Source organism: Ambystoma mexicanum, chromosome 11 (genome assembly GCF_040938575.1).
Source record: "Ambystoma mexicanum isolate Mex_15411 chromosome 11, UKY_AmexF1_1, whole genome shotgun sequence".
Taxonomy (NCBI): domain Eukaryota; kingdom Metazoa; phylum Chordata; class Amphibia; order Caudata; family Ambystomatidae; genus Ambystoma; species Ambystoma mexicanum.
The window spans coordinates 1,179,896,162-1,179,915,698 of record NC_090934.1 but is presented as its reverse complement, the minus strand read 5'-3'; the positions used below and the strand labels follow the sequence as shown (position 1 = coordinate 1,179,915,698).

The 19,537-nt window shown below is 51.1% G+C and overlaps 20 non-coding genes across 20 annotated transcripts; all 20 read right to left on the bottom strand.

The window, feature by feature from the left end:
* Positions 1-416: 416 nt before the first annotated feature.
* TRNAL-CAG (transfer RNA leucine (anticodon CAG)) lies at positions 417-499 on the bottom strand. The gene has a single exon. It is a non-coding gene; the product is annotated as a tRNA-Leu (tRNA).
* Positions 500-1,529: 1,030 nt separating this feature from the next.
* On the bottom strand, positions 1,530-1,612 carry TRNAL-CAG (transfer RNA leucine (anticodon CAG)). Its single transcript has one exon. It is a non-coding gene; the product is annotated as a tRNA-Leu (tRNA).
* A 482-nt stretch (positions 1,613-2,094) lies between these two features.
* TRNAL-CAG (transfer RNA leucine (anticodon CAG)) lies at positions 2,095-2,177 on the bottom strand. The gene has a single exon. It is a non-coding gene; the product is annotated as a tRNA-Leu (tRNA).
* A 1,030-nt stretch (positions 2,178-3,207) lies between these two features.
* TRNAL-CAG (transfer RNA leucine (anticodon CAG)) lies at positions 3,208-3,290 on the bottom strand. Its single transcript has one exon. It is a non-coding gene; the product is annotated as a tRNA-Leu (tRNA).
* Positions 3,291-3,772: 482 nt separating this feature from the next.
* TRNAL-CAG (transfer RNA leucine (anticodon CAG)) lies at positions 3,773-3,855 on the bottom strand. The gene has a single exon. It is a non-coding gene; the product is annotated as a tRNA-Leu (tRNA).
* A 1,030-nt stretch (positions 3,856-4,885) lies between these two features.
* TRNAL-CAG (transfer RNA leucine (anticodon CAG)) lies at positions 4,886-4,968 on the bottom strand. The gene has a single exon. It is a non-coding gene; the product is annotated as a tRNA-Leu (tRNA).
* Positions 4,969-6,548: 1,580 nt separating this feature from the next.
* On the bottom strand, positions 6,549-6,631 carry TRNAL-CAG (transfer RNA leucine (anticodon CAG)). The gene has a single exon. It is a non-coding gene; the product is annotated as a tRNA-Leu (tRNA).
* Positions 6,632-7,113: 482 nt separating this feature from the next.
* TRNAL-CAG (transfer RNA leucine (anticodon CAG)) lies at positions 7,114-7,196 on the bottom strand. Its single transcript has one exon. It is a non-coding gene; the product is annotated as a tRNA-Leu (tRNA).
* A 1,030-nt stretch (positions 7,197-8,226) lies between these two features.
* TRNAL-CAG (transfer RNA leucine (anticodon CAG)) lies at positions 8,227-8,309 on the bottom strand. Its single transcript has one exon. It is a non-coding gene; the product is annotated as a tRNA-Leu (tRNA).
* A 1,580-nt stretch (positions 8,310-9,889) lies between these two features.
* TRNAL-CAG (transfer RNA leucine (anticodon CAG)) lies at positions 9,890-9,972 on the bottom strand. Its single transcript has one exon. It is a non-coding gene; the product is annotated as a tRNA-Leu (tRNA).
* A 482-nt stretch (positions 9,973-10,454) lies between these two features.
* On the bottom strand, positions 10,455-10,537 carry TRNAL-CAG (transfer RNA leucine (anticodon CAG)). The gene has a single exon. It is a non-coding gene; the product is annotated as a tRNA-Leu (tRNA).
* Positions 10,538-11,567: 1,030 nt separating this feature from the next.
* TRNAL-CAG (transfer RNA leucine (anticodon CAG)) lies at positions 11,568-11,650 on the bottom strand. The gene has a single exon. It is a non-coding gene; the product is annotated as a tRNA-Leu (tRNA).
* Positions 11,651-12,132: 482 nt separating this feature from the next.
* Positions 12,133-12,215, bottom strand: TRNAL-CAG (transfer RNA leucine (anticodon CAG)). Its single transcript has one exon. It is a non-coding gene; the product is annotated as a tRNA-Leu (tRNA).
* Positions 12,216-13,245: 1,030 nt separating this feature from the next.
* Positions 13,246-13,328, bottom strand: TRNAL-CAG (transfer RNA leucine (anticodon CAG)). Its single transcript has one exon. It is a non-coding gene; the product is annotated as a tRNA-Leu (tRNA).
* A 482-nt stretch (positions 13,329-13,810) lies between these two features.
* On the bottom strand, positions 13,811-13,893 carry TRNAL-CAG (transfer RNA leucine (anticodon CAG)). The gene has a single exon. It is a non-coding gene; the product is annotated as a tRNA-Leu (tRNA).
* A 1,030-nt stretch (positions 13,894-14,923) lies between these two features.
* Positions 14,924-15,006, bottom strand: TRNAL-CAG (transfer RNA leucine (anticodon CAG)). The gene has a single exon. It is a non-coding gene; the product is annotated as a tRNA-Leu (tRNA).
* A 1,580-nt stretch (positions 15,007-16,586) lies between these two features.
* TRNAL-CAG (transfer RNA leucine (anticodon CAG)) lies at positions 16,587-16,669 on the bottom strand. The gene has a single exon. It is a non-coding gene; the product is annotated as a tRNA-Leu (tRNA).
* Positions 16,670-17,151: 482 nt separating this feature from the next.
* TRNAL-CAG (transfer RNA leucine (anticodon CAG)) lies at positions 17,152-17,234 on the bottom strand. Its single transcript has one exon. It is a non-coding gene; the product is annotated as a tRNA-Leu (tRNA).
* A 1,030-nt stretch (positions 17,235-18,264) lies between these two features.
* On the bottom strand, positions 18,265-18,347 carry TRNAL-CAG (transfer RNA leucine (anticodon CAG)). Its single transcript has one exon. It is a non-coding gene; the product is annotated as a tRNA-Leu (tRNA).
* Positions 18,348-18,829: 482 nt separating this feature from the next.
* On the bottom strand, positions 18,830-18,912 carry TRNAL-CAG (transfer RNA leucine (anticodon CAG)). The gene has a single exon. It is a non-coding gene; the product is annotated as a tRNA-Leu (tRNA).
* Between the last annotated feature and the right edge of the window lie 625 nt (positions 18,913-19,537).

Here is a 19,537-nt window from a genome sequence, read left to right as displayed (position 1 = left end):
TCCTCTTGGATTTCCTAAAATGTCTCCACAGTCTGCCAGGAATATACTCTCGCGCATCCCACCCACCCCTCCTAACCCACCACCCTCCCCATCCATTTTAAAAATGTCACTTCATTCCCACTAGGCCCAGTTAAAAGGACAACACATTGGGTTCTTTATGCATTTTTTCCAAAGGCAAAATGTCGCGGTGCGCCCGTTTGCATGTCCACAAGGCCGGCCCAGTCCAAAGATGGTTTTTCACTGGAGTTCACTTTCCCAAAAAAGAAGCGAGGAAATACAGGAAGCACTGGAAATCAACCATGAGGCCTGCAGTGCGTGCTCCAACTCCATCTCCCTGTTCCAGAAAGCCTTGGCCAGCAGTTATAGGACGCCTGGAATGTTACAATCAAATGAAAAGAAAAAATCTGTTACAGACATGTCAGAGGTGGGATTCGAACCCACGCCTCCAGCGGAGACTGCGACCTGAACGCAGCGCCTTAGACCACTCGGCCATCCTGACTCTGCCGTTTGCACCCCTCAGATGCGGCTTAGAGGCAATGTTGGAAAGTCTCAAAGACCACCCGCCTAAAATCCTCTCCTATTGCATTAAAGTCTCCAAATTCCTCCCAAAAGAATAATCACAGGCAGGGCAGCACTCATACAACGACTACTGGCACAGACGTGCAGGGTTCAATCCCTATGTACAGCAGCTACTTGTCACAAGCACACATGAGTCTTTCATGTTTCTGCAGAACGGTGCTGCCTGCCACCTGTTAACAGACACGAGCAACTACACCTCAGGAAATAGGAAGGCAGGAGGCGGGCTGGTTTATGCAAATAAAAGCATGCACTGTGTCCAACCCTTCAGGAGGTTCAGGCAGTGTGCTAGAGCCTTCTTGGTCACAAGAGGTTGGGCACTAGTGCCGGGGAGCCTGTTTAGGCTGAAAGGACTGTGTATGGGCCGGCCTGATCTCCCTGTACTCCTGCACAGGACTCACTCTAAATTACAGGGCTAAAGAGTTCTGCCAGCAAAGCCTATATACAATGGCCGTTCGTGGCCGTTCGGGGCCGTTTGGGCAGGCAGGTGGTTGGTTGGGCAGAGGGCGAGGAGGAAGAACTGTGTTCACTCCTCTGCCTGCCTTTTTACCTCTCGCTTCCCCCCACTCACTCCTCCATCTGCCTCCCACTATGTCACACTAACTTTCCACCTGACCCCCATTTCAAATAGGTCACTTCATTCCAACTAGGCCCAGTGAAAAGGACAAGACGTTGGGTTCTTTATGCATTTTTTCCAAAGACAAAATGCCGCGCTGCGCCCATTTGCAAGTCCACAAAGCTAGCACAGTCCTAAGACGGTTTTTCATTTAAGCACTGTAGTACACCTGCCAAAAGGGCAGTCAAGCATTCCAGGACCAACTGCAGACCTAGCTGGAGGACGGGAGTGTGTGGAGCAAGCTCCAACTCCATCTCCCTGTTCCAGAAATCCGTGGCCGGCAGTTATAGGAAGCGTGGAATGCAATCACATGAAAAGTAAAAACCCATTTCAGGCATGTCAGAAGTGGGATTCGAACCCACGCCTCCAGAGGAGACTGCGACCTGAACGCAGCGCCTTAGACCACTCGGCCATCCTGACTCTGCCTTAGGCGCTCGCCTGAATCGGCTTAGAGGCTATGTTGGCAAGTCTTTGACCACACTTAAATCCTCTTGGATTTCCTAAAATGTCTCCACAGTCTGCCAGGAATATACTCTCGCGCATCCCACCCACCCCTCCTAACCCACCACCCTCCCCATCCATTTTAAAAATGTCACTTCATTCCCACTAGGCCCAGTTAAAAGGACAACACATTGGGTTCTTTATGCATTTTTTCCAAAGGCAAAATGTCGCGGTGCGCCCGTTTGCATGTCCACAAGGCCGGCCCAGTCCAAAGATGGTTTTTCACTGGAGTTCACTTTCCCAAAAAAGAAGCGAGGAAATACAGGAAGCACTGGAAATCAACCATGAGGCCTGCAGTGCGTGCTCCAACTCCATCTCCCTGTTCCAGAAAGCCTTGGCCAGCAGTTATAGGACGCCTGGAATGTTACAATCAAATGAAAAGAAAAAATCTGTTACAGACATGTCAGAGGTGGGATTCGAACCCACGCCTCCAGCGGAGACTGCGACCTGAACGCAGCGCCTTAGACCACTCGGCCATCCTGACTCTGCCGTTTGCACCCCTCAGATGCGGCTTAGAGGCAATGTTGGAAAGTCTCAAAGACCACCCGCCTAAAATCCTCTCCTATTGCATTAAAGTCTCCAAATTCCTCCCAAAAGAATAATCACAGGCAGGGCAGCACTCATACAACGACTACTGGCACAGACGTGCAGGGTTCAATCCCTATGTACAGCAGCTACTTGTCACAAGCACACATGAGTCTTTCATGTTTCTGCAGAACGGTGCTGCCTGCCACCTGTTAACAGACACGAGCAACTACACCTCAGGAAATAGGAAGGCAGGAGGCGGGCTGGTTTATGCAAATAAAAGCATGCACTGTGTCCAACCCTTCAGGAGGTTCAGGCAGTGTGCTAGAGCCTTCTTGGTCACAAGAGGTTGGGCACTAGTGCCGGGGAGCCTGTTTAGGCTGAAAGGACTGTGTATGGGCCGGCCTGATCTCCCTGTACTCCTGCACAGGACTCACTCTAAATTACAGGGCTAAAGAGTTCTGCCAGCAAAGCCTATATACAATGGCCGTTCGTGGCCGTTCGGGGCCGTTTGGGCAGGCAGGTGGTTGGTTGGGCAGAGGGCGAGGAGGAAGAACTGTGTTCACTCCTCTGCCTGCCTTTTTACCTCTCGCTTCCCCCCACTCACTCCTCCATCTGCCTCCCACTATGTCACACTAACTTTCCACCTGACCCCCATTTCAAATAGGTCACTTCATTCCAACTAGGCCCAGTGAAAAGGACAAGACGTTGGGTTCTTTATGCATTTTTTCCAAAGACAAAATGCCGCGCTGCGCCCATTTGCAAGTCCACAAAGCTAGCACAGTCCTAAGACGGTTTTTCATTTAAGCACTGTAGTACACCTGCCAAAAGGGCAGTCAAGCATTCCAGGACCAACTGCAGACCTAGCTGGAGGACGGGAGTGTGTGGAGCAAGCTCCAACTCCATCTCCCTGTTCCAGAAATCCGTGGCCGGCAGTTATAGGAAGCGTGGAATGCAATCACATGAAAAGTAAAAACCCATTTCAGGCATGTCAGAAGTGGGATTCGAACCCACGCCTCCAGAGGAGACTGCGACCTGAACGCAGCGCCTTAGACCACTCGGCCATCCTGACTCTGCCTTAGGCGCTCGCCTGAATCGGCTTAGAGGCTATGTTGGCAAGTCTTTGACCACACTTAAATCCTCTTGGATTTCCTAAAATGTCTCCACAGTCTGCCAGGAATATACTCTCGCGCATCCCACCCACCCCTCCTAACCCACCACCCTCCCCATCCATTTTAAAAATGTCACTTCATTCCCACTAGGCCCAGTTAAAAGGACAACACATTGGGTTCTTTATGCATTTTTTCCAAAGGCAAAATGTCGCGGTGCGCCCGTTTGCATGTCCACAAGGCCGGCCCAGTCCAAAGATGGTTTTTCACTGGAGTTCACTTTCCCAAAAAAGAAGCGAGGAAATACAGGAAGCACTGGAAATCAACCATGAGGCCTGCAGTGCGTGCTCCAACTCCATCTCCCTGTTCCAGAAAGCCTTGGCCAGCAGTTATAGGACGCCTGGAATGTTACAATCAAATGAAAAGAAAAAATCTGTTACAGACATGTCAGAGGTGGGATTCGAACCCACGCCTCCAGCGGAGACTGCGACCTGAACGCAGCGCCTTAGACCACTCGGCCATCCTGACTCTGCCGTTTGCACCCCTCAGATGCGGCTTAGAGGCAATGTTGGAAAGTCTCAAAGACCACCCGCCTAAAATCCTCTCCTATTGCATTAAAGTCTCCAAATTCCTCCCAAAAGAATAATCACAGGCAGGGCAGCACTCATACAACGACTACTGGCACAGACGTGCAGGGTTCAATCCCTATGTACAGCAGCTACTTGTCACAAGCACACATGAGTCTTTCATGTTTCTGCAGAACGGTGCTGCCTGCCACCTGTTAACAGACACGAGCAACTACACCTCAGGAAATAGGAAGGCAGGAGGCGGGCTGGTTTATGCAAATAAAAGCATGCACTGTGTCCAACCCTTCAGGAGGTTCAGGCAGTGTGCTAGAGCCTTCTTGGTCACAAGAGGTTGGGCACTAGTGCCGGGGAGCCTGTTTAGGCTGAAAGGACTGTGTATGGGCCGGCCTGATCTCCCTGTACTCCTGCACAGGACTCACTCTAAATTACAGGGCTAAAGAGTTCTGCCAGCAAAGCCTATATACAATGGCCGTTCGTGGCCGTTCGGGGCCGTTTGGGCAGGCAGGTGGTTGGTTGGGCAGAGGGCGAGGAGGAAGAACTGTGTTCACTCCTCTGCCTGCCTTTTTACCTCTCGCTTCCCCCCACTCACTCCTCCATCTGCCTCCCACTATGTCACACTAACTTTCCACCTGACCCCCATTTCAAATAGGTCACTTCATTCCAACTAGGCCCAGTGAAAAGGACAAGACGTTGGGTTCTTTATGCATTTTTTCCAAAGACAAAATGCCGCGCTGCGCCCATTTGCAAGTCCACAAAGCTAGCACAGTCCTAAGACGGTTTTTCATTTAAGCACTGTAGTACACCTGCCAAAAGGGCAGTCAAGCATTCCAGGACCAACTGCAGACCTAGCTGGAGGACGGGAGTGTGTGGAGCAAGCTCCAACTCCATCTCCCTGTTCCAGAAATCCGTGGCCGGCAGTTATAGGAAGCGTGGAATGCAATCACATGAAAAGTAAAAACCCATTTCAGGCATGTCAGAAGTGGGATTCGAACCCACGCCTCCAGAGGAGACTGCGACCTGAACGCAGCGCCTTAGACCACTCGGCCATCCTGACTCTGCCTTAGGCGCTCGCCTGAATCGGCTTAGAGGCTATGTTGGCAAGTCTTTGACCACACTTAAATCCTCTTGGATTTCCTAAAATGTCTCCACAGTCTGCCAGGAATATACTCTCGCGCATCCCACCCACCCCTCCTAACCCACCACCCTCCCCATCCATTTTAAAAATGTCACTTCATTCCCACTAGGCCCAGTTAAAAGGACAACACATTGGGTTCTTTATGCATTTTTTCCAAAGGCAAAATGTCGCGGTGCGCCCGTTTGCATGTCCACAAGGCCGGCCCAGTCCAAAGATGGTTTTTCACTGGAGTTCACTTTCCCAAAAAAGAAGCGAGGAAATACAGGAAGCACTGGAAATCAACCATGAGGCCTGCAGTGCGTGCTCCAACTCCATCTCCCTGTTCCAGAAAGCCTTGGCCAGCAGTTATAGGACGCCTGGAATGTTACAATCAAATGAAAAGAAAAAATCTGTTACAGACATGTCAGAGGTGGGATTCGAACCCACTGCGACCTGAACGCAGCGCCTTAGACCACTCGGCCATCCTGACTCTGCCGTTTGCACCCCTCAGATGCGGCTTAGAGGCAATGTTGGAAAGTCTCAAAGACCACCCGCCTAAAATCCTCTCCTATTGCATTAAAGTCTCCAAATTCCTCCCAAAAGAATAATCACAGGCAGGGCAGCACTCATACAACGACTACTGGCACAGACGTGCAGGGTTCAATCCCTATGTACAGCAGCTACTTGTCACAAGCACACATGAGTCTTTCATGTTTCTGCAGAACGGTGCTGCCTGCCACCTGTTAACAGACACGAGCAACTACACCTCAGGAAATAGGAAGGCAGGAGGCGGGCTGGTTTATGCAAATAAAAGCATGCACTGTGTCCAACCCTTCAGGAGGTTCAGGCAGTGTGCTAGAGCCTTCTTGGTCACAAGAGGTTGGGCACTAGTGCCGGGGAGCCTGTTTAGGCTGAAAGGACTGTGTATGGGCCGGCCTGATCTCCCTGTACTCCTGCACAGGACTCACTCTAAATTACAGGGCTAAAGAGTTCTGCCAGCAAAGCCTATATACAATGGCCGTTCGTGGCCGTTCGGGGCCGTTTGGGCAGGCAGGTGGTTGGTTGGGCAGAGGGCGAGGAGGAAGAACTGTGTTCACTCCTCTGCCTGCCTTTTTACCTCTCGCTTCCCCCCACTCACTCCTCCATCTGCCTCCCACTATGTCACACTAACTTTCCACCTGACCCCCATTTCAAATAGGTCACTTCATTCCAACTAGGCCCAGTGAAAAGGACAAGACGTTGGGTTCTTTATGCATTTTTTCCAAAGACAAAATGCCGCGCTGCGCCCATTTGCAAGTCCACAAAGCTAGCACAGTCCTAAGACGGTTTTTCATTTAAGCACTGTAGTACACCTGCCAAAAGGGCAGTCAAGCATTCCAGGACCAACTGCAGACCTAGCTGGAGGACGGGAGTGTGTGGAGCAAGCTCCAACTCCATCTCCCTGTTCCAGAAATCCGTGGCCGGCAGTTATAGGAAGCGTGGAATGCAATCACATGAAAAGTAAAAACCCATTTCAGGCATGTCAGAAGTGGGATTCGAACCCACGCCTCCAGAGGAGACTGCGACCTGAACGCAGCGCCTTAGACCACTCGGCCATCCTGACTCTGCCTTAGGCGCTCGCCTGAATCGGCTTAGAGGCTATGTTGGCAAGTCTTTGACCACACTTAAATCCTCTTGGATTTCCTAAAATGTCTCCACAGTCTGCCAGGAATATACTCTCGCGCATCCCACCCACCCCTCCTAACCCACCACCCTCCCCATCCATTTTAAAAATGTCACTTCATTCCCACTAGGCCCAGTTAAAAGGACAACACATTGGGTTCTTTATGCATTTTTTCCAAAGGCAAAATGTCGCGGTGCGCCCGTTTGCATGTCCACAAGGCCGGCCCAGTCCAAAGATGGTTTTTCACTGGAGTTCACTTTCCCAAAAAAGAAGCGAGGAAATACAGGAAGCACTGGAAATCAACCATGAGGCCTGCAGTGCGTGCTCCAACTCCATCTCCCTGTTCCAGAAAGCCTTGGCCAGCAGTTATAGGACGCCTGGAATGTTACAATCAAATGAAAAGAAAAAATCTGTTACAGACATGTCAGAGGTGGGATTCGAACCCACGCCTCCAGCGGAGACTGCGACCTGAACGCAGCGCCTTAGACCACTCGGCCATCCTGACTCTGCCGTTTGCACCCCTCAGATGCGGCTTAGAGGCAATGTTGGAAAGTCTCAAAGACCACCCGCCTAAAATCCTCTCCTATTGCATTAAAGTCTCCAAATTCCTCCCAAAAGAATAATCACAGGCAGGGCAGCACTCATACAACGACTACTGGCACAGACGTGCAGGGTTCAATCCCTATGTACAGCAGCTACTTGTCACAAGCACACATGAGTCTTTCATGTTTCTGCAGAACGGTGCTGCCTGCCACCTGTTAACAGACACGAGCAACTACACCTCAGGAAATAGGAAGGCAGGAGGCGGGCTGGTTTATGCAAATAAAAGCATGCACTGTGTCCAACCCTTCAGGAGGTTCAGGCAGTGTGCTAGAGCCTTCTTGGTCACAAGAGGTTGGGCACTAGTGCCGGGGAGCCTGTTTAGGCTGAAAGGACTGTGTATGGGCCGGCCTGATCTCCCTGTACTCCTGCACAGGACTCACTCTAAATTACAGGGCTAAAGAGTTCTGCCAGCAAAGCCTATATACAATGGCCGTTCGTGGCCGTTCGGGGCCGTTTGGGCAGGCAGGTGGTTGGTTGGGCAGAGGGCGAGGAGGAAGAACTGTGTTCACTCCTCTGCCTGCCTTTTTACCTCTCGCTTCCCCCCACTCACTCCTCCATCTGCCTCCCACTATGTCACACTAACTTTCCACCTGACCCCCATTTCAAATAGGTCACTTCATTCCAACTAGGCCCAGTGAAAAGGACAAGACGTTGGGTTCTTTATGCATTTTTTCCAAAGACAAAATGCCGCGCTGCGCCCATTTGCAAGTCCACAAAGCTAGCACAGTCCTAAGACGGTTTTTCATTTAAGCACTGTAGTACACCTGCCAAAAGGGCAGTCAAGCATTCCAGGACCAACTGCAGACCTAGCTGGAGGACGGGAGTGTGTGGAGCAAGCTCCAACTCCATCTCCCTGTTCCAGAAATCCGTGGCCGGCAGTTATAGGAAGCGTGGAATGCAATCACATGAAAAGTAAAAACCCATTTCAGGCATGTCAGAAGTGGGATTCGAACCCACGCCTCCAGAGGAGACTGCGACCTGAACGCAGCGCCTTAGACCACTCGGCCATCCTGACTCTGCCTTAGGCGCTCGCCTGAATCGGCTTAGAGGCTATGTTGGCAAGTCTTTGACCACACTTAAATCCTCTTGGATTTCCTAAAATGTCTCCACAGTCTGCCAGGAATATACTCTCGCGCATCCCACCCACCCCTCCTAACCCACCACCCTCCCCATCCATTTTAAAAATGTCACTTCATTCCCACTAGGCCCAGTTAAAAGGACAACACATTGGGTTCTTTATGCATTTTTTCCAAAGGCAAAATGTCGCGGTGCGCCCGTTTGCATGTCCACAAGGCCGGCCCAGTCCAAAGATGGTTTTTCACTGGAGTTCACTTTCCCAAAAAAGAAGCGAGGAAATACAGGAAGCACTGGAAATCAACCATGAGGCCTGCAGTGCGTGCTCCAACTCCATCTCCCTGTTCCAGAAAGCCTTGGCCAGCAGTTATAGGACGCCTGGAATGTTACAATCAAATGAAAAGAAAAAATCTGTTACAGACATGTCAGAGGTGGGATTCGAACCCACTGCGACCTGAACGCAGCGCCTTAGACCACTCGGCCATCCTGACTCTGCCGTTTGCACCCCTCAGATGCGGCTTAGAGGCAATGTTGGAAAGTCTCAAAGACCACCCGCCTAAAATCCTCTCCTATTGCATTAAAGTCTCCAAATTCCTCCCAAAAGAATAATCACAGGCAGGGCAGCACTCATACAACGACTACTGGCACAGACGTGCAGGGTTCAATCCCTATGTACAGCAGCTACTTGTCACAAGCACACATGAGTCTTTCATGTTTCTGCAGAACGGTGCTGCCTGCCACCTGTTAACAGACACGAGCAACTACACCTCAGGAAATAGGAAGGCAGGAGGCGGGCTGGTTTATGCAAATAAAAGCATGCACTGTGTCCAACCCTTCAGGAGGTTCAGGCAGTGTGCTAGAGCCTTCTTGGTCACAAGAGGTTGGGCACTAGTGCCGGGGAGCCTGTTTAGGCTGAAAGGACTGTGTATGGGCCGGCCTGATCTCCCTGTACTCCTGCACAGGACTCACTCTAAATTACAGGGCTAAAGAGTTCTGCCAGCAAAGCCTATATACAATGGCCGTTCGTGGCCGTTCGGGGCCGTTTGGGCAGGCAGGTGGTTGGTTGGGCAGAGGGCGAGGAGGAAGAACTGTGTTCACTCCTCTGCCTGCCTTTTTACCTCTCGCTTCCCCCCACTCACTCCTCCATCTGCCTCCCACTATGTCACACTAACTTTCCACCTGACCCCCATTTCAAATAGGTCACTTCATTCCAACTAGGCCCAGTGAAAAGGACAAGACGTTGGGTTCTTTATGCATTTTTTCCAAAGACAAAATGCCGCGCTGCGCCCATTTGCAAGTCCACAAAGCTAGCACAGTCCTAAGACGGTTTTTCATTTAAGCACTGTAGTACACCTGCCAAAAGGGCAGTCAAGCATTCCAGGACCAACTGCAGACCTAGCTGGAGGACGGGAGTGTGTGGAGCAAGCTCCAACTCCATCTCCCTGTTCCAGAAATCCGTGGCCGGCAGTTATAGGAAGCGTGGAATGCAATCACATGAAAAGTAAAAACCCATTTCAGGCATGTCAGAAGTGGGATTCGAACCCACGCCTCCAGAGGAGACTGCGACCTGAACGCAGCGCCTTAGACCACTCGGCCATCCTGACTCTGCCTTAGGCGCTCGCCTGAATCGGCTTAGAGGCTATGTTGGCAAGTCTTTGACCACACTTAAATCCTCTTGGATTTCCTAAAATGTCTCCACAGTCTGCCAGGAATATACTCTCGCGCATCCCACCCACCCCTCCTAACCCACCACCCTCCCCATCCATTTTAAAAATGTCACTTCATTCCCACTAGGCCCAGTTAAAAGGACAACACATTGGGTTCTTTATGCATTTTTTCCAAAGGCAAAATGTCGCGGTGCGCCCGTTTGCATGTCCACAAGGCCGGCCCAGTCCAAAGATGGTTTTTCACTGGAGTTCACTTTCCCAAAAAAGAAGCGAGGAAATACAGGAAGCACTGGAAATCAACCATGAGGCCTGCAGTGCGTGCTCCAACTCCATCTCCCTGTTCCAGAAAGCCTTGGCCAGCAGTTATAGGACGCCTGGAATGTTACAATCAAATGAAAAGAAAAAATCTGTTACAGACATGTCAGAGGTGGGATTCGAACCCACGCCTCCAGCGGAGACTGCGACCTGAACGCAGCGCCTTAGACCACTCGGCCATCCTGACTCTGCCGTTTGCACCCCTCAGATGCGGCTTAGAGGCAATGTTGGAAAGTCTCAAAGACCACCCGCCTAAAATCCTCTCCTATTGCATTAAAGTCTCCAAATTCCTCCCAAAAGAATAATCACAGGCAGGGCAGCACTCATACAACGACTACTGGCACAGACGTGCAGGGTTCAATCCCTATGTACAGCAGCTACTTGTCACAAGCACACATGAGTCTTTCATGTTTCTGCAGAACGGTGCTGCCTGCCACCTGTTAACAGACACGAGCAACTACACCTCAGGAAATAGGAAGGCAGGAGGCGGGCTGGTTTATGCAAATAAAAGCATGCACTGTGTCCAACCCTTCAGGAGGTTCAGGCAGTGTGCTAGAGCCTTCTTGGTCACAAGAGGTTGGGCACTAGTGCCGGGGAGCCTGTTTAGGCTGAAAGGACTGTGTATGGGCCGGCCTGATCTCCCTGTACTCCTGCACAGGACTCACTCTAAATTACAGGGCTAAAGAGTTCTGCCAGCAAAGCCTATATACAATGGCCGTTCGTGGCCGTTCGGGGCCGTTTGGGCAGGCAGGTGGTTGGTTGGGCAGAGGGCGAGGAGGAAGAACTGTGTTCACTCCTCTGCCTGCCTTTTTACCTCTCGCTTCCCCCCACTCACTCCTCCATCTGCCTCCCACTATGTCACACTAACTTTCCACCTGACCCCCATTTCAAATAGGTCACTTCATTCCAACTAGGCCCAGTGAAAAGGACAAGACGTTGGGTTCTTTATGCATTTTTTCCAAAGACAAAATGCCGCGCTGCGCCCATTTGCAAGTCCACAAAGCTAGCACAGTCCTAAGACGGTTTTTCATTTAAGCACTGTAGTACACCTGCCAAAAGGGCAGTCAAGCATTCCAGGACCAACTGCAGACCTAGCTGGAGGACGGGAGTGTGTGGAGCAAGCTCCAACTCCATCTCCCTGTTCCAGAAATCCGTGGCCGGCAGTTATAGGAAGCGTGGAATGCAATCACATGAAAAGTAAAAACCCATTTCAGGCATGTCAGAAGTGGGATTCGAACCCACGCCTCCAGAGGAGACTGCGACCTGAACGCAGCGCCTTAGACCACTCGGCCATCCTGACTCTGCCTTAGGCGCTCGCCTGAATCGGCTTAGAGGCTATGTTGGCAAGTCTTTGACCACACTTAAATCCTCTTGGATTTCCTAAAATGTCTCCACAGTCTGCCAGGAATATACTCTCGCGCATCCCACCCACCCCTCCTAACCCACCACCCTCCCCATCCATTTTAAAAATGTCACTTCATTCCCACTAGGCCCAGTTAAAAGGACAACACATTGGGTTCTTTATGCATTTTTTCCAAAGGCAAAATGTCGCGGTGCGCCCGTTTGCATGTCCACAAGGCCGGCCCAGTCCAAAGATGGTTTTTCACTGGAGTTCACTTTCCCAAAAAAGAAGCGAGGAAATACAGGAAGCACTGGAAATCAACCATGAGGCCTGCAGTGCGTGCTCCAACTCCATCTCCCTGTTCCAGAAAGCCTTGGCCAGCAGTTATAGGACGCCTGGAATGTTACAATCAAATGAAAAGAAAAAATCTGTTACAGACATGTCAGAGGTGGGATTCGAACCCACGCCTCCAGCGGAGACTGCGACCTGAACGCAGCGCCTTAGACCACTCGGCCATCCTGACTCTGCCGTTTGCACCCCTCAGATGCGGCTTAGAGGCAATGTTGGAAAGTCTCAAAGACCACCCGCCTAAAATCCTCTCCTATTGCATTAAAGTCTCCAAATTCCTCCCAAAAGAATAATCACAGGCAGGGCAGCACTCATACAACGACTACTGGCACAGACGTGCAGGGTTCAATCCCTATGTACAGCAGCTACTTGTCACAAGCACACATGAGTCTTTCATGTTTCTGCAGAACGGTGCTGCCTGCCACCTGTTAACAGACACGAGCAACTACACCTCAGGAAATAGGAAGTCAGGAGGCGGGCTGGTTTATGCAAATAAAAGCATGCACTGTGTCCAACCCTTCAGGAGGTTCAGGCAGTGTGCTAGAGCCTTCTTGGTCACAAGAGGTTGGGCACTAGTGCCGGGGAGCCTGTTTAGGCTGAAAGGACTGTGTATGGGCCGGCCTGATCTCCCTGTACTCCTGCACAGGACTCACTCTAAATTACAGGGCTAAAGAGTTCTGCCAGCAAAGCCTATATACAATGGCCGTTCGTGGCCGTTCGGGGCCGTTTGGGCAGGCAGGTGGTTGGTTGGGCAGAGGGCGAGGAGGAAGAACTGTGTTCACTCCTCTGCCTGCCTTTTTACCTCTCGCTTCCCCCCACTCACTCCTCCATCTGCCTCCCACTATGTCACACTAACTTTCCACCTGACCCCCATTTCAAATAGGTCACTTCATTCCAACTAGGCCCAGTGAAAAGGACAAGACGTTGGGTTCTTTATGCATTTTTTCCAAAGACAAAATGCCGCGCTGCGCCCATTTGCAAGTCCACAAAGCTAGCACAGTCCTAAGACGGTTTTTCATTTAAGCACTGTAGTACACCTGCCAAAAGGGCAGTCAAGCATTCCAGGACCAACTGCAGACCTAGCTGGAGGACGGGAGTGTGTGGAGCAAGCTCCAACTCCATCTCCCTGTTCCAGAAATCCGTGGCCGGCAGTTATAGGAAGCGTGGAATGCAATCACATGAAAAGTAAAAACCCATTTCAGGCATGTCAGAAGTGGGATTCGAACCCACGCCTCCAGAGGAGACTGCGACCTGAACGCAGCGCCTTAGACCACTCGGCCATCCTGACTCTGCCTTAGGCGCTCGCCTGAATCGGCTTAGAGGCTATGTTGGCAAGTCTTTGACCACACTTAAATCCTCTTGGATTTCCTAAAATGTCTCCACAGTCTGCCAGGAATATACTCTCGCGCATCCCACCCACCCCTCCTAACCCACCACCCTCCCCATCCATTTTAAAAATGTCACTTCATTCCCACTAGGCCCAGTTAAAAGGACAACACATTGGGTTCTTTATGCATTTTTTCCAAAGGCAAAATGTCGCGGTGCGCCCGTTTGCATGTCCACAAGGCCGGCCCAGTCCAAAGATGGTTTTTCACTGGAGTTCACTTTCCCAAAAAAGAAGCGAGGAAATACAGGAAGCACTGGAAATCAACCATGAGGCCTGCAGTGCGTGCTCCAACTCCATCTCCCTGTTCCAGAAAGCCTTGGCCAGCAGTTATAGGACGCCTGGAATGTTACAATCAAATGAAAAGAAAAAATCTGTTACAGACATGTCAGAGGTGGGATTCGAACCCACGCCTCCAGCGGAGACTGCGACCTGAACGCAGCGCCTTAGACCACTCGGCCATCCTGACTCTGCCGTTTGCACCCCTCAGATGCGGCTTAGAGGCAATGTTGGAAAGTCTCAAAGACCACCCGCCTAAAATCCTCTCCTATTGCATTAAAGTCTCCAAATTCCTCCCAAAAGAATAATCACAGGCAGGGCAGCACTCATACAACGACTACTGGCACAGACGTGCAGGGTTCAATCCCTATGTACAGCAGCTACTTGTCACAAGCACACATGAGTCTTTCATGTTTCTGCAGAACGGTGCTGCCTGCCACCTGTTAACAGACACGAGCAACTACACCTCAGGAAATAGGAAGGCAGGAGGCGGGCTGGTTTATGCAAATAAAAGCATGCACTGTGTCCAACCCTTCAGGAGGTTCAGGCAGTGTGCTAGAGCCTTCTTGGTCACAAGAGGTTGGGCACTAGTGCCGGGGAGCCTGTTTAGGCTGAAAGGACTGTGTATGGGCCGGCCTGATCTCCCTGTACTCCTGCACAGGACTCACTCTAAATTACAGGGCTAAAGAGTTCTGCCAGCAAAGCCTATATACAATGGCCGTTCGTGGCCGTTCGGGGCCGTTTGGGCAGGCAGGTGGTTGGTTGGGCAGAGGGCGAGGAGGAAGAACTGTGTTCACTCCTCTGCCTGCCTTTTTACCTCTCGCTTCCCCCCACTCACTCCTCCATCTGCCTCCCACTATGTCACACTAACTTTCCACCTGACCCCCATTTCAAATAGGTCACTTCATTCCAACTAGGCCCAGTGAAAAGGACAAGACGTTGGGTTCTTTATGCATTTTTTCCAAAGACAAAATGCCGCGCTGCGCCCATTTGCAAGTCCACAAAGCTAGCACAGTCCTAAGACGGTTTTTCATTTAAGCACTGTAGTACACCTGCCAAAAGGGCAGTCAAGCATTCCAGGACCAACTGCAGACCTAGCTGGAGGACGGGAGTGTGTGGAGCAAGCTCCAACTCCATCTCCCTGTTCCAGAAATCCGTGGCCGGCAGTTATAGGAAGCGTGGAATGCAATCACATGAAAAGTAAAAACCCATTTCAGGCATGTCAGAAGTGGGATTCGAACCCACGCCTCCAGAGGAGACTGCGACCTGAACGCAGCGCCTTAGACCACTCGGCCATCCTGACTCTGCCTTAGGCGCTCGCCTGAATCGGCTTAGAGGCTATGTTGGCAAGTCTTTGACCACACTTAAATCCTCTTGGATTTCCTAAAATGTCTCCACAGTCTGCCAGGAATATACTCTCGCGCATCCCACCCACCCCTCCTAACCCACCACCCTCCCCATCCATTTTAAAAATGTCACTTCATTCCCACTAGGCCCAGTTAAAAGGACAACACATTGGGTTCTTTATGCATTTTTTCCAAAGGCAAAATGTCGCGGTGCGCCCGTTTGCATGTCCACAAGGCCGGCCCAGTCCAAAGATGGTTTTTCACTGGAGTTCACTTTCCCAAAAAAGAAGCGAGGAAATACAGGAAGCACTGGAAATCAACCATGAGGCCTGCAGTGCGTGCTCCAACTCCATCTCCCTGTTCCAGAAAGCCTTGGCCAGCAGTTATAGGACGCCTGGAATGTTACAATCAAATGAAAAGAAAAAATCTGTTACAGACATGTCAGAGGTGGGATTCGAACCCACTGCGACCTGAACGCAGCGCCTTAGACCACTCGGCCATCCTGACTCTGCCGTTTGCACCCCTCAGATGCGGCTTAGAGGCAATGTTGGAAAGTCTCAAAGACCACCCGCCTAAAATCCTCTCCTATTGCATTAAAGTCTCCAAATTCCTCCCAAAAGAATAATCACAGGCAGGGCAGCACTCATACAACGACTACTGGCACAGACGTGCAGGGTTCAATCCCTATGTACAGCAGCTACTTGTCACAAGCACACATGAGTCTTTCATGTTTCTGCAGAACGGTGCTGCCTGCCACCTGTTAACAGACACGAGCAACTACACCTCAGGAAATAGGAAGGCAGGAGGCGGGCTGGTTTATGCAAATAAAAGCATGCACTGTGTCCAACCCTTCAGGAGGTTCAGGCAGTGTGCTAGAGCCTTCTTGGTCACAAGAGGTTGGGCACTAGTGCCGGGGAGCCTGTTTAGGCTGAAAGGACTGTGTATGGGCCGGCCTGATCTCCCTGTACTCCTGCACAGGACTCACTCTAAATTACAGGGCTAAAGAGTTCTGCCAGCAAAGCCTATATACAATGGCCGTTCGTGGCCGTTCGGGGCCGTTTGGGCAGGCAGGTGGTTGGTTGGGCAGAGGGCGAGGAGGAAGAACTGTGTTCACTCCTCTGCCTGCCTTTTTACCTCTCGCTTCCCCCCACTCACTCCTCCATCTGCCTCCCACTATGTCACACTAACTTTCCACCTGACCCCCATTTCAAATAGGTCACTTCATTCCAACTAGGCCCAGTGAAAAGGACAAGACGTTGGGTTCTTTATGCATTTTTTCCAAAGACAAAATGCCGCGCTGCGCCCATTTGCAAGTCCACAAAGCTAGCACAGTCCTAAGACGGTTTTTCATTTAAGCACTGTAGTACACCTGCCAAAAGGGCAGTCAAGCATTCCAGGACCAACTGCAGACCTAGCTGGAGGACGGGAGTGTGTGGAGCAAGCTCCAACTCCATCTCCCTGTTCCAGAAATCCGTGGCCGGCAGTTATAGGAAGCGTGGAATGCAATCACATGAAAAGTAAAAACCCATTTCAGGCATGTCAGAAGTGGGATTCGAACCCACGCCTCCAGAGGAGACTGCGACCTGAACGCAGCGCCTTAGACCACTCGGCCATCCTGACTCTGCCTTAGGCGCTCGCCTGAATCGGCTTAGAGGCTATGTTGGCAAGTCTTTGACCACACTTAAATCCTCTTGGATTTCCTAAAATGTCTCCACAGTCTGCCAGGAATATACTCTCGCGCATCCCACCCACCCCTCCTAACCCACCACCCTCCCCATCCATTTTAAAAATGTCACTTCATTCCCACTAGGCCCAGTTAAAAGGACAACACATTGGGTTCTTTATGCATTTTTTCCAAAGGCAAAATGTCGCGGTGCGCCCGTTTGCATGTCCACAAGGCCGGCCCAGTCCAAAGATGGTTTTTCACTGGAGTTCACTTTCCCAAAAAAGAAGCGAGGAAATACAGGAAGCACTGGAAATCAACCATGAGGCCTGCAGTGCGTGCTCCAACTCCATCTCCCTGTTCCAGAAAGCCTTGGCCAGCAGTTATAGGACGCCTGGAATGTTACAATCAAATGAAAAGAAAAAATCTGTTACAGACATGTCAGAGGTGGGATTCGAACCCACGCCTCCAGCGGAGACTGCGACCTGAACGCAGCGCCTTAGACCACTCGGCCATCCTGACTCTGCCGTTTGCACCCCTCAGATGCGGCTTAGAGGCAATGTTGGAAAGTCTCAAAGACCACCCGCCTAAAATCCTCTCCTATTGCATTAAAGTCTCCAAATTCCTCCCAAAAGAATAATCACAGGCAGGGCAGCACTCATACAACGACTACTGGCACAGACGTGCAGGGTTCAATCCCTATGTACAGCAGCTACTTGTCACAAGCACACATGAGTCTTTCATGTTTCTGCAGAACGGTGCTGCCTGCCACCTGTTAACAGACACGAGCAACTACACCTCAGGAAATAGGAAGGCAGGAGGCGGGCTGGTTTATGCAAATAAAAGCATGCACTGTGTCCAACCCTTCAGGAGGTTCAGGCAGTGTGCTAGAGCCTTCTTGGTCACAAGAGGTTGGGCACTAGTGCCGGGGAGCCTGTTTAGGCTGAAAGGACTGTGTATGGGCCGGCCTGATCTCCCTGTACTCCTGCACAGGACTCACTCTAAATTACAGGGCTAAAGAGTTCTGCCAGCAAAGCCTATATACAATGGCCGTTCGTGGCCGTTCGGGGCCGTTTGGGCAGGCAGGTGGTTGGTTGGGCAGAGGGCGAGGAGGAAGAACTGTGTTCACTCCTCTGCCTGCCTTTTTACCTCTCGCTTCCCCCCACTCACTCCTCCATCTGCCTCCCACTATGTCACACTAACTTTCCACCTGACCCCCATTTCAAATAGGTCACTTCATTCCAACTAGGCCCAGTGAAAAGGACAAGACGTTGGGTTCTTTATGCATTTTTTCCAAAGACAAAATGCCGCGCTGCGCCCATTTGCAAGTCCACAAAGCTAGCACAGTCCTAAGACGGTTTTTCATTTAAGCACTGTAGTACACCTGCCAAAAGGGCAGTCAAGCATTCCAGGACCAACTGCAGACCTAGCTGGAGGACGGGAGTGTGTGGAGCAAGCTCCAACTCCATCTCCCTGTTCCAGAAATCCGTGGCCGGCAGTTATAGGAAGCGTGGAATGCAATCACATGAAAAGTAAAAACCCATTTCAGGCATGTCAGAAGTGGGATTCGAACCCACGCCTCCAGAGGAGACTGCGACCTGAACGCAGCGCCTTAGACCACTCGGCCATCCTGACTCTGCCTTAGGCGCTCGCCTGAATCGGCTTAGAGGCTATGTTGGCAAGTCTTTGACCACACTTAAATCCTCTTGGATTTCCTAAAATGTCTCCACAGTCTGCCAGGAATATACTCTCGCGCATCCCACCCACCCCTCCTAACCCACCACCCTCCCCATCCATTTTAAAAATGTCACTTCATTCCCACTAGGCCCAGTTAAAAGGACAACACATTGGGTTCTTTATGCATTTTTTCCAAAGGCAAAATGTCGCGGTGCGCCCGTTTGCATGTCCACAAGGCCGGCCCAGTCCAAAGATGGTTTTTCACTGGAGTTCACTTTCCCAAAAAAGAAGCGAGGAAATACAGGAAGCACTGGAAATCAACCATGAGGCCTGCAGTGCGTGCTCCAACTCCATCTCCCTGTTCCAGAAAGCCTTGGCCAGCAGTTATAGGACGCCTGGAATGTTACAATCAAATGAAAAGAAAAAATCTGTTACAGACATGTCAGAGGTGGGATTCGAACCCACGCCTCCAGCGGAGACTGCGACCTGAACGCAGCGCCTTAGACCACTCGGCCATCCTGACTCTGCCGTTTGCACCCCTCAGATGCGGCTTAGAGGCAATGTTGGAAAGTCTCAAAGACCACCCGCCTAAAATCCTCTCCTATTGCATTAAAGTCTCCAAATTCCTCCCAAAAGAATAATCACAGGCAGGGCAGCACTCATACAACGACTACTGGCACAGACGTGCAGGGTTCAATCCCTATGTACAGCAGCTACTTGTCACAAGCACACATGAGTCTTTCATGTTTCTGCAGAACGGTGCTGCCTGCCACCTGTTAACAGACACGAGCAACTACACCTCAGGAAATAGGAAGGCAGGAGGCGGGCTGGTTTATGCAAATAAAAGCATGCACTGTGTCCAACCCTTCAGGAGGTTCAGGCAGTGTGCTAGAGCCTTCTTGGTCACAAGAGGTTGGGCACTAGTGCCGGGGAGCCTGTTTAGGCTGAAAGGACTGTGTATGGGCCGGCCTGATCTCCCTGTACTCCTGCACAGGACTCACTCTAAATTACAGGGCTAAAGAGTTCTGCCAGCAAAGCCTATATACAATGGCCGTTCGTGGCCGTTCGGGGCCGTTTGGGCAGGCAGGTGGTTGGTTGGGCAGAGGGCGAGGAGGAAGAACTGTGTTCACTCCTCTGCCTGCCTTTTT